A 10,262-nucleotide genomic window follows, 5' to 3' on the forward strand; every position below is an offset into this window, starting at 1 on the left:
TGCACGTGAGGACCTTTGATTCACTTGCTGGTAAGCTTGTGCCTGCAAGATAGCCCGCAAGTAATCTCTGGTTTTCTTGTGGGCAACCTTGCGGCCGCAAGCTTGCCAATAAAGACCCATTGAATTGAATAAGGCTTCTTCACGGTCAATAAAAGGGTATTTTCCAGTTTTTCCCAAGTTTTCCTGCTAACAACCACAAAAACAATCAAAACAAAGCTAATTTCATCACACAAACAATCAAGAATTCAACATTAATTCACCAAGACAAAGAATAACTCAAATTCCTCACAACATGCATGTAATAACACGAGTAAAAGAGTTAAGAAAAATGATGAAAAACACTACAACAACACAATCATAACTAAAGAACACTTACTATTAAACACACAAAGAATAAGAAAACAAGAATGCAATTGAGTTTAAAAGCTTGGGTTGCCTCCCAAGGAGAGCTTGTTTAATGTCATTATCTCGACATACCTTCTCTTACCTTCATGGTGGGATGAATGGGGGAGAGTTACCTCTGACTTTTGGTGTATTGACACATGGGAAATTCATCGAGAGACATGAAAAAGTTTGAAACTTACCTACGTCCTCAAAGTATAAATGGTCTACCTTTTGAGGTGGTAACATGGAAACATCCATACCTTTCTTAAGATTTTCATTTTCTTTTCTCCACATCCATTTCTAATCTTTTTCTTGCCATGAGGTGGTGAATAAATTTTCACTCGGGTCAATTGTTGTATTGGTGGAGGAGTAGAGATCTTTTCTTCAACTTTCTTGATTTCAATCTCTTCCAAGTATTCATCCAAAGGGTTTAGTGCCAAGACCTTGGCACACAATAAAAAATAATCAAGTCAGTCTCATCGGTGAAATACAAAGTGTCATCATGGTCTAGTGTGTGCTTCATAGCCTCTGGAAGAGTGAAGACCACTTGTTCTTCCCTTACTCTTAATGTCATCCTTCCTCCCTTGACATTGATCAAAGCACCTAGAGTGTTAAGGAATGGGTGCCCAAGGATCAAAGGGACTTCAACGTCATTGTCCACATCAAGGATCGCGAAGTCCACAAGGATAATGAGTTTGTTTACTTTCACAAGTACATATTAAACCATTCCTTGGGGTTTCCTCACAAAATGATCCACTAACTGAAGGGGCATTCTTGTGGGCTCCAGATCTTGTAGCCCTAGCCTCATGAACAAGTTGTAGGGTATCACATTTATACTATCCCTTTAGTCTGCTAGGGCATTCTCTTGCATTCCTTCCCCGATCACACAAGGGAAGATAAAACTACCTAAATCAATCAGTTTCTTCGGCAATTTATTTTGAATCTCTGTAGAGTTTGATAAGTGCTTGTGCGATATGAATGCGAAGCGTTCTTTCCTTATGTTGAGCATTACTTTTCTTGGGTTTTTACACTAATATGTGTGTTTTTATGTTACTTTTATGCAGGTTGGGTTGTGAAACCAATTATGAAGGAAAGAAGCCAATGTGGATCACAATGCACCGATTTTGGAGGAAATCTTGCTAAAGTTCAAACGCGAAGATATGAGTCTGGTGCGAGATGCTAGAGTTTGTGCCAACCTCCCCGTATTTGAGTTAACACAACTATTTGGATGAGCACAACGGTAGTCACACTTAAGCATTCCGATTTATGCACATAGAACAAGATCTCCATCAACTTATCCGTCATTGAAGAAGCAAAGCGATCCACAGCAAAAATGTGTGCCCATTTATGTTACCTCGATGAAAAGTGGATTCGGGAGTATTTTTTGACAGAGACTGTAGCAAGGTTTTACTGAAAACACTGTAGCAGTTCCTGTTCATAGCCAGCCGAAAAATGACAGTTTCAGAGAATCCGCACGGGCGTGTGGAAATTACCCACGCCCGTGCGGAAATTCCACAAGGGCACCCACAGGGGCGTGTGGATTCCCGATACCAGCCCTATTTAAAGTCGATTCAACCCCGATTTCAGGATTCCTTTCTCCATCTTTTCCAAAACTTGAGAGAGGGTTTCGGCTAGGGTTTTGGAGAGATTCTACGGCTCCGACATCGTCATTCCTTTGGAAGAAGGTTGGTAGAGGAGCTTCCGTCGAGGCGTATCCTATACCGGACAAGGGAATCCTTGGATGACAAGTAGAGGACATTCCACAAGACCATCGACACGACTATCGAGGGGGTTTCTCCATGGATTCATTGCTTTTACATTCTATTTCTTTGATTGTACTTAGCTCCATGGAGATTTAAACCCCTAGTGGGTACTTGGCTATTTCTGAACCCTAAGATGTATTTGTTTCATTGAATCTCTTTATTATGCTTTCAATTAATTGATGTTTGTTGTGAGTTCCAACCTTGAATGCTTGATTGCATGAACATTTCCCCTAGAGTGACACTAGGGTTGAGAGTTCTTGTTGGTAAACTTGTGAGTGAGTGACACACCACGAGCGTTAGAAAAAGCTAGGTTGGAGAGGGTTGAGATTGTGAGTCGAGAGGTACAGGAGCGTCACCTTTCCCCTCCGACATGATAGATTCTACCTCCATTCCTCGAGTTCTTTGCATCCATAATATACTGAATGGTCTAAGGGATGACCCTCCGCTGGGGCTTAGTTACGCGTGCAACGGAGTGAAGCGTTGAGATGATCTTAGTATCTAGGGCTTAATCGTGGTTAGGGACCTTCCACCTAGACCAAAGGGTTAGGTCTATAATTAGGAAGAGATTTATCACTTGGAATCCCTAGAGCTCATTGCAACTCTATTCGAGTGCGAGGTTGAGAGGTTATCTAATCTCTCCTCTGGGACATGTACAGAGTTAGGTATAGTTGACCTTAGATTTGGGACTATGTATTTAAGGATTTCCACGACTCACCATTGCATTGATTAGGAAGCATAATAGAGGGTTCTTGCACTTGAAACGATTGTCCTAGGTGGAGCATTATCCGAGTACCCCATCTTTATCGATTGGCTTACCTCCTCCTTTACTCGTGCTCTCTTACTTGTTGTTTTTTACTTTTGAGAATTGAATCATTGTCACACTTATCACTACTGATCTTTCACATAGCTAAGAAGCAGATTAATTGTTTTTATTCACTACTCCCTTTGGATTCGATACCCGCTCATCCGGGATTATTACTTCGACAAACCCGTGCACTTGCGGGATATACGCAAGGGGACCTTGTCAAGAAATTCCTTAAAAGATTCACAGTTTCCAAGTCTTCTAATTGCCTCTTATTGGTGAGGAGATCTTTCATGAACTTTGCATACTTGGGCATCTGTGAAAGGGCTTCGATAAGGGGGATTTTTATGTGAAATTGCTTGAAGATGTTAAGGAAGTTCTTCAATTGAGCATCTTCATTGTCTTGCTTAAGCCTTGTCAGGTATGGCACTGAACACTTGTATTCAAGAACCCTTGAAACTAGAGGTTAGGGACAAGTTTCATCTTGCTTTGTACCACTCTTTTCACTCACATTTTCAATCGGGTTCACGGTCTTCTGAGCGGCTACCTTTTTCATTTGAAGCACTTGGGCCTCCTTAGCCCTTGCCTCCAATTGCTTCCCTGCTCCTCGATTATAACGACTTTAAAATGTTCCCTCAGGTTATTTTCAGTATTTTTTTTGGTAAACTACCTAGGGAACATATATAGATCTTCCTTGAGGTGTGTGATATACTGAAGATAAATGGGGTGACGGATGATGCAATCAAGTTGCGAGCCTTCCCATTTTCCCTAAAGGAGAGAGTGAAGCAGTGGCTACACTCATTACCTAGAGCGTCAATTACCACGTGGGAGGAGATGGTAGAAGCTTTTCTGGCCCGTTATTTCCCTCCCGGAAAATCAGCAAAGCTTAGGAATGAGATTTCATCCTTTGTTCAGTTGGAATTAGAGTCTCTATTCGAGACATGGGAAAGGTTCAAGGAACTCCTGAGAAAGTGCCCGCAACACGGATTCCCGGAGTGGATGATTGTTCAGACCTTTTATAATGGTTTGAACCCGAGTACAAGGCAACTCTTGGATGCGACAGCAGGAGGTACCTTAGGTAGCAAGACCCCTGATGAGGCCCGTCAGTTAATTGAAGAAATGGTGTTAAACAGCTACCAATGGAATGCTAGGGAGAAGAAAAAAGTGGCCGGTCTCCATGAAACAGATGCGGTAACTTCATTGGCAGCTCAAGTGGAAAATTTGAGTAAGAAGTTAGATCTTGTAACTTCAAATAGAGTGGCGGCCGTGACTAATTGCACCGAGTGTGGTGGAGGACATGCTCCCTCCGATTGCCCGATCTTTATCGGTGATGTTTCTTCGGTGGAGAATGTTGATTTTGTAGGTAATGGCATAAGACCTCAAGGAAACCCAAATAGCAATACCTACAATCCGGGTTGGAAGAATTATCCCAATTTCTCATGGAGTAATCAGGGTCCACAAAAGGCCATGGGGTCACCTGGTTTCCAACAACAACAACAAGCCCCTCAGGTGGAAAACAGAGTCGCAAGTTTGGATACCCGAATGAATGACTTAGAGAAGCACTTGACTAGATTTGTGCAATCTGCAAATACAAGGTTTGAATTAGTCGAGGCTATACTTCGCAACCACACCGCCTCTTTGCATAACCTTGAAAATCAGGTGGGCAAATTGCGAAGTCTCTCTCTAAAAGGCCACATGGAAGCTTGCCGAACAATACAGAGACCAACCCTAGAAAGCACGTGAAGGCGATCACTTTGAGAAGTGGCCGTCCGGTTGAAGGTAGGCTTCCAAGTGAGAAACCAAAAGAACACGCACCCGAGGTTATAGAGGTAGAAGTGGGAACAAGCAAAGAGAAAGAGATGACACCCCCACCTTTCAAGCCAAGAATCCATTATCCCTCTAGATTGAAAAATGACCAAGGGGATGAACAGTACAAGAAGTTCCTGAGTTTGTTAAAGCAACTCCACATCAATATTCCTTTTGTTGAGGCATTGGCCCAAATGCCTAAGTATCGAGAGTTCTTGAAAGACTTGTTGACTAACAAGAGGAAGTTGGAGGAAAGTGCTTCAGTGATTTTAGATTCTTCATGCTCGGCGGTATTACAAAAGAACATGCCGAACAAGAAGAAAGACCCGGGAAGCTTCATCATTCCGTGTAATATTGGCAATCTAGGTGAGGAAATGGCATTGGCGGACTCAGGGGCCAGTATCAACGTTATGCCATACACCTTCTTTCCAAAGCTAGGCTTGGGCGAGCCTAGGCCTACTCGGATGACTTTGCAACTAGCGGACCGAACAGTGCGACATCCGGCGAGGCATCATTGAAGACGTGCTTGTCAAGGTGGACAAGTACATTTTTCCGGTTGACTTTGTAGTGCTAGATGTCGATGAGGATGCAAATGTACCTTTGATACTTGGGAGACCGTTCTTGCGGACTTCCAAGGCATTAATTGACATGGACGGCGGAGAGCTAACTTTGAGGGTTGGAGATGACAAGCTCACATACCGCCTTGCTGAAGCCATGCGGCATTCTCTTGATTTCGATGATACTTTATACTTTCTAGACACAATTGATGAGATTGTTGATGAATACATGCAGGAAATGTTCAATCCGGACCCATACGAGAGATTGTTCTACCAAGAGGAGGATTATGAAGAAGTAATGATGCTTGGTTCGACGGAAGAAGTATCATCTACCCCGGGGATCTTGAAGAAGGTGCTCCAGAAAATTAAGAGGGCTAGGAGACGCCACCGGAAACACTCCAAGGCTATTGGAGATGTCTGTAAACCGAAGGAGTTGGATGAACCATTGCTAGGTGGTATAAAGCCCGATAATTCAGCCTCTATCCTCAAGAGACTTTACACATCATGCTTTTAACTCATGGGTAAGAGGGCAACCTTCATCTATGAACCCCCGTGAGGTAAGACAAGCTACGTCAAACTTAGTGACATTAAACAAACGCTTCTTGGGAGACAACCCAAGTGTTTACTATTTTCTTATCTTCTAGTTTAGTTTGTTTGCATGAATAATTTGTTAAGTGTTGGTCTCTTGATTTTTAGATGCTTGTGCTGAGATTTTCTTGTCGGCTCTGAATATTCATCATGTGTTTTCATGTGGAATTGGTGAAGTTATGTCGTTTGAGCTTTATTCCATGTTTTCTGCTAGTAAAACTTGCATACTAGGGCAGGCTCTGAGTGTGTAAACATGTTCAGAAACTTTCTGCAGAGCCTGCAGGTTTTTGTAAGGCATCCAGTGAAAACGCATGGGCGTGTGGAATTTCCGCACGCCCGTGGATTTGTATTACGAGCTCATCCAGAGAAGGCACAAGGGCGTGCGGCTGCCCCTGTGAACGACCATGCGAATATCGCACGCCCATGGGTAATCTCCGCACGGGCGTGTGATTTCCTACAGAGTTTGTCAAATTATCCCGAGAGCGCACATGGGCGTGAACTCGCACCTGTGGGCGACCTTGTGAAAACCGCACGGGCGTGGGTAATTTCCACACGCCCATGCGAATCTCTGCAGAGGACCTCTCGACATCCTAAGAAGACACAGGGGCATGCACTTGCCCTAGTGAGTTGAGATTGTGAATGTCCACGCCCGTGCGTAATTGCCGCACAGGTGTGAGAAACACTTAGGAGATTTTCTCGGATGTCTAGAGCAGTCACAGGGGCGTGCATTTGCCCCTATTGGTCGGGTGCACGGGCGTGCGTAATTTCCACACACCCGTGGAGGTGCATTCAGAGACTGTGCGAGTATCTCCCGAGAGCGCACAGGGGCATGCATCTGCCCTATGGAGCTCTCTTAATGAGGCACACGGGAGTGGGTAATTTCTGCACGCCCGTGTGGATGCGCAGAACGCCAAGGGGCCCGACTTCTTTTTAAAGAGGAGTCGTTTCTTTCCTTGTTCACATCCTCTATTCCTCTGAGAATGCACTCACATCATTCCCTGACTTCCTTGTGTCAATTTGGTGGAGTTATTGCGAGGTTTTCAGGCCAAATCTTAAGTTTCTCATCTCAACTCGTCGGTGAGCCCACTTTTTCTATTTTCTTGATTTCTTCATCAATTCATGATTTAATTCGATGAATCCTGTCAGACATTCTTCGCTTCTTCCATTAGGGGGATTAGTCATGTTTAGAACAAAGTTAGAAGTAGTTTAAAGATTTATTTTTTGATTTTTAAGGCGCGACCGTGCGGGTTTTTCACGCCCCGTGGATCCACACGGGCGTGCGGAAATTCTGTACGACCGTGTGGAATTCTGCAGTAATGCTTTATCATCTTGTTTGACCAATTTCTTCTCAAATTTTATAGATTATGGCACCCCGATCGAAGAGGCAAGCTGATAAGCGGCCGCGTGAGTCATCTTCTAAGTCTGAGGACATGAGTTTTACCATTCCGGAGCACAGGGTTCGTTTTGAGCGGCTGTCGAGAGTTCATTTTGGACAGACTCGATTCCTTGATACGAGTATACTGAGAGATCTACAACAGGGAGACGAGTTGGCATACGAGGTCGAGTATCTCGTATGGGTAGGTAGTTGGAGGCAGTTATTGACTATTAGAGAGCCAGCCATAACAGAGCTCGCACTAGAGGTCTTGTCATCATTTGATTTCAACAGATCCTATTCAAGCTTTGATAGTATTGATGCCATTCAGTTCAGAGTATTTGGACACCACCATAGCTTGAGCGTTACTAAGTTTTCAGTTCTACTTGGTTTGTATGAGGAGCCATTCACAGACACTGAGGAGTACTCTCAGTTACCGACTGATTATACTGGAGCCTTGACCCCGCAGAGAGCTTACAGAGTGCTATGTGGTCAGGGTCAGTACGAGTCAGGGTGTCCAAGGCCACGTGCCTTTCCCGACCTGCATACAGATATTTACATGCCATCATGAGTAGGTCGGTGAATAGCCGTGGTGATAGAGCCCCGAGTGTTCGAGCCGACGAGGGAACTCGTACTTGTACTCGATGGTGCGAGTGCGTGCCGATTCACTTAGGGACGCATCATGGCGGGAGTACATCGGACATCAGGGGCATTATGCTAGACTGGGAGCGATCTTCTTGGGCCCCTACATTACGAGATTAGTGCTAGGCATGGGTCTCTTGGATGCGATTCGTGGGGCTGAGAAGACGAGTATACCTACCCCCCTGAGTTTAGAGACACTGAGATTGATGGGCATGGTCCGTAGAGTTCGGACATGGGTTTATGCGTTGGTGCTCCCAGCTCTGGAGATAGCTGAGGGTGAGGGTGATCATGCCGAGGCTTCCCAGCCTGCTCCCCAGCCTCAGTCAGCACCGATGGAGACCGAGGCACCTTCGGTGGTAGAGGACGCTCCCCCCGTACGTATGTTTTCACCATCTCGAGCCCATGATCGCTTCGAGAGACTCGAGAGTGCGGTGGGAGTGATACGGACCGAGGTGGCTGAGGCTAGAGCAGAGATTGCCGAGATTAGGGCTACGCAGGCTACTCAGTACACAGAGTTCATGGCACGTTTCGACGTATTATAGCAGAGCTTAGAGCGAGATGTCGCCTTCTCATTTGTCTTGCGACTGAGGACTCCTCATCCCCCTTTGGCATCTCCTGCACCCCCATCCTCTATACCAGTAGTAACAGAGGAGCCGACAGAGTGCGACACCGACATTTAACTTTATTTTTTCTGCATTTTATTTTAGACTTGTTCACTCAGAAAGGATTCTCCTTCTGAGTTTATTTTCATTTCGCAGTTCGAGTTGTATTCGTTGTCTATCTTTTATATATACTCGAGTTATTTTGTTTTTATTGAGCTTCACTGAATCCCCTTGTATATGTGTGCAGATGGTCTTGTCATTTGGGAATTGAGACTTTGTCATGGGCACGGCCAAAGTGCTTTGGCACTTGACCGTGTGAGCTTCACAACCTGTTGGAACACTACTCGCAAGGATTTAGCTTCATCAAACGCAACACTAGGAATCAGGGGAGTATTGTTTTAAGTGCTTCTCCTACATTTTCTTTTGGTTGATATCCATTATGAGTGAGCTTGCATGTGTACATTGGGGACAATGTACAACTTAAGTGTGGGGGGGAGTTTCATAGTGCACACATCCTTTTTATCATTCTTGATTGATATACATGCTCACATAGCTAATGGCGGTTCACCTTAATTGCATTGATTGTATTCTTGAGTTTAGGAGAATTTTTAACATTGAATATCTTCATGCTCTAGTTTTATTTGAATTTTTAGGATTTTTTGCCCGATTTACACTCAGTGCACTGCTCACTCTTTAAACTCTATTGGAAACTCATGTTCGATGTTAAATGGACTAGTTATAGTTGTTTATTGAGTTAAATTCTGAAAAAAATAAAAATAAAAATAAAATAAAATAAAATAAAAATAAAAATAAAAAAAATGATGAAAAGAAGGAACAAAATAGTTTTCTTGTTTGTTTTGCATTTTGGGTGGAAAGAGCTACCACCTATGTAGTATGAAGCTACTCTTATAAGTTGGATACTAGTTATGCCCTAATGAGAGAAAGAGCTAACTCATAGGATGAGTGAAAGCTACCACTCCGGTAGAAAGAGCTACCACCTCGAAAGTGTGAAAGACACCTTAGCGGCCGCTTGGGAAAGGGCTACCTTAGAGAATGTGTGAAGCTACTACCATCTTTAAAATTTTTGTTACTTTCTTGTTGTAGATAAATAAGTCCCTTATACTTAGAGCTTTGAGGATTATACCTTGGGTTAACTTGAGTGAGTCCACACACTTTCACGATTTCGGGTTTGTTGTCTTTTTTCTTTTTTATTCAAGTTTTTAACTAGAGGTTCGATTTTTCATATTTAGTGTTGATATTTCCCTTACTTGTAGAATGCTCTCTTTGTATACTTTGGTGAACCTAAGGCCAAGCACTTTCAATATTTTCTTCATTGATGCACAGAATGTTTAATTTTTGCTTGAGGACAAGCAAAAGCTTAAGTGTGGGGGAGTTTGATAAGTGCTTGTGCGATATGAATGCGAAGCGTTCTTTCCTTATGTTGAGCATTATTTTTCTCGGGTTTTTACACTAATATGTGTGTTTTTATATTACTTTTATGCAGGTTGGGTTGTGAAACCAATTAGGAAGGAAAGAAGCCAATGTGGATCACAATGCACCGATTTTGGAGGAAATTTTGCTAAAGTTCAAACGCGAAGATATGAGTCGGGTGTGAGATGCTAGAGTGTGTGCCAACCTCCCCGTATTTGAGTTAGCACAACCATTTGGAGGGGCACAAGGCCAGTCACACTCAAGCATTTCGACTTATGCACACAGAACAAGATCTCCATCAACTTATCCGTCATT

The 10,262-nt window shown here is 43.5% G+C and overlaps 1 non-coding gene across 1 annotated transcript; it reads right to left on the reverse strand.

Annotated features, from left to right (window-relative positions):
* Positions 1-3,831: 3,831 nt before the first annotated feature.
* On the reverse strand, positions 3,832-3,938 carry LOC120269548. Its single transcript, XR_005539198.1, has one exon. It is a non-coding gene; the product is annotated as a small nucleolar RNA R71 (small nucleolar RNA).
* Positions 3,939-10,262: the final 6,324 nt, after the last annotated feature.

The sequence above is a fragment of the Dioscorea cayenensis genome, chromosome 9, assembly GCF_009730915.1.
Source record: "Dioscorea cayenensis subsp. rotundata cultivar TDr96_F1 chromosome 9, TDr96_F1_v2_PseudoChromosome.rev07_lg8_w22 25.fasta, whole genome shotgun sequence".
In the NCBI taxonomy this organism is placed as follows: domain Eukaryota; kingdom Viridiplantae; phylum Streptophyta; class Magnoliopsida; order Dioscoreales; family Dioscoreaceae; genus Dioscorea; species Dioscorea cayenensis.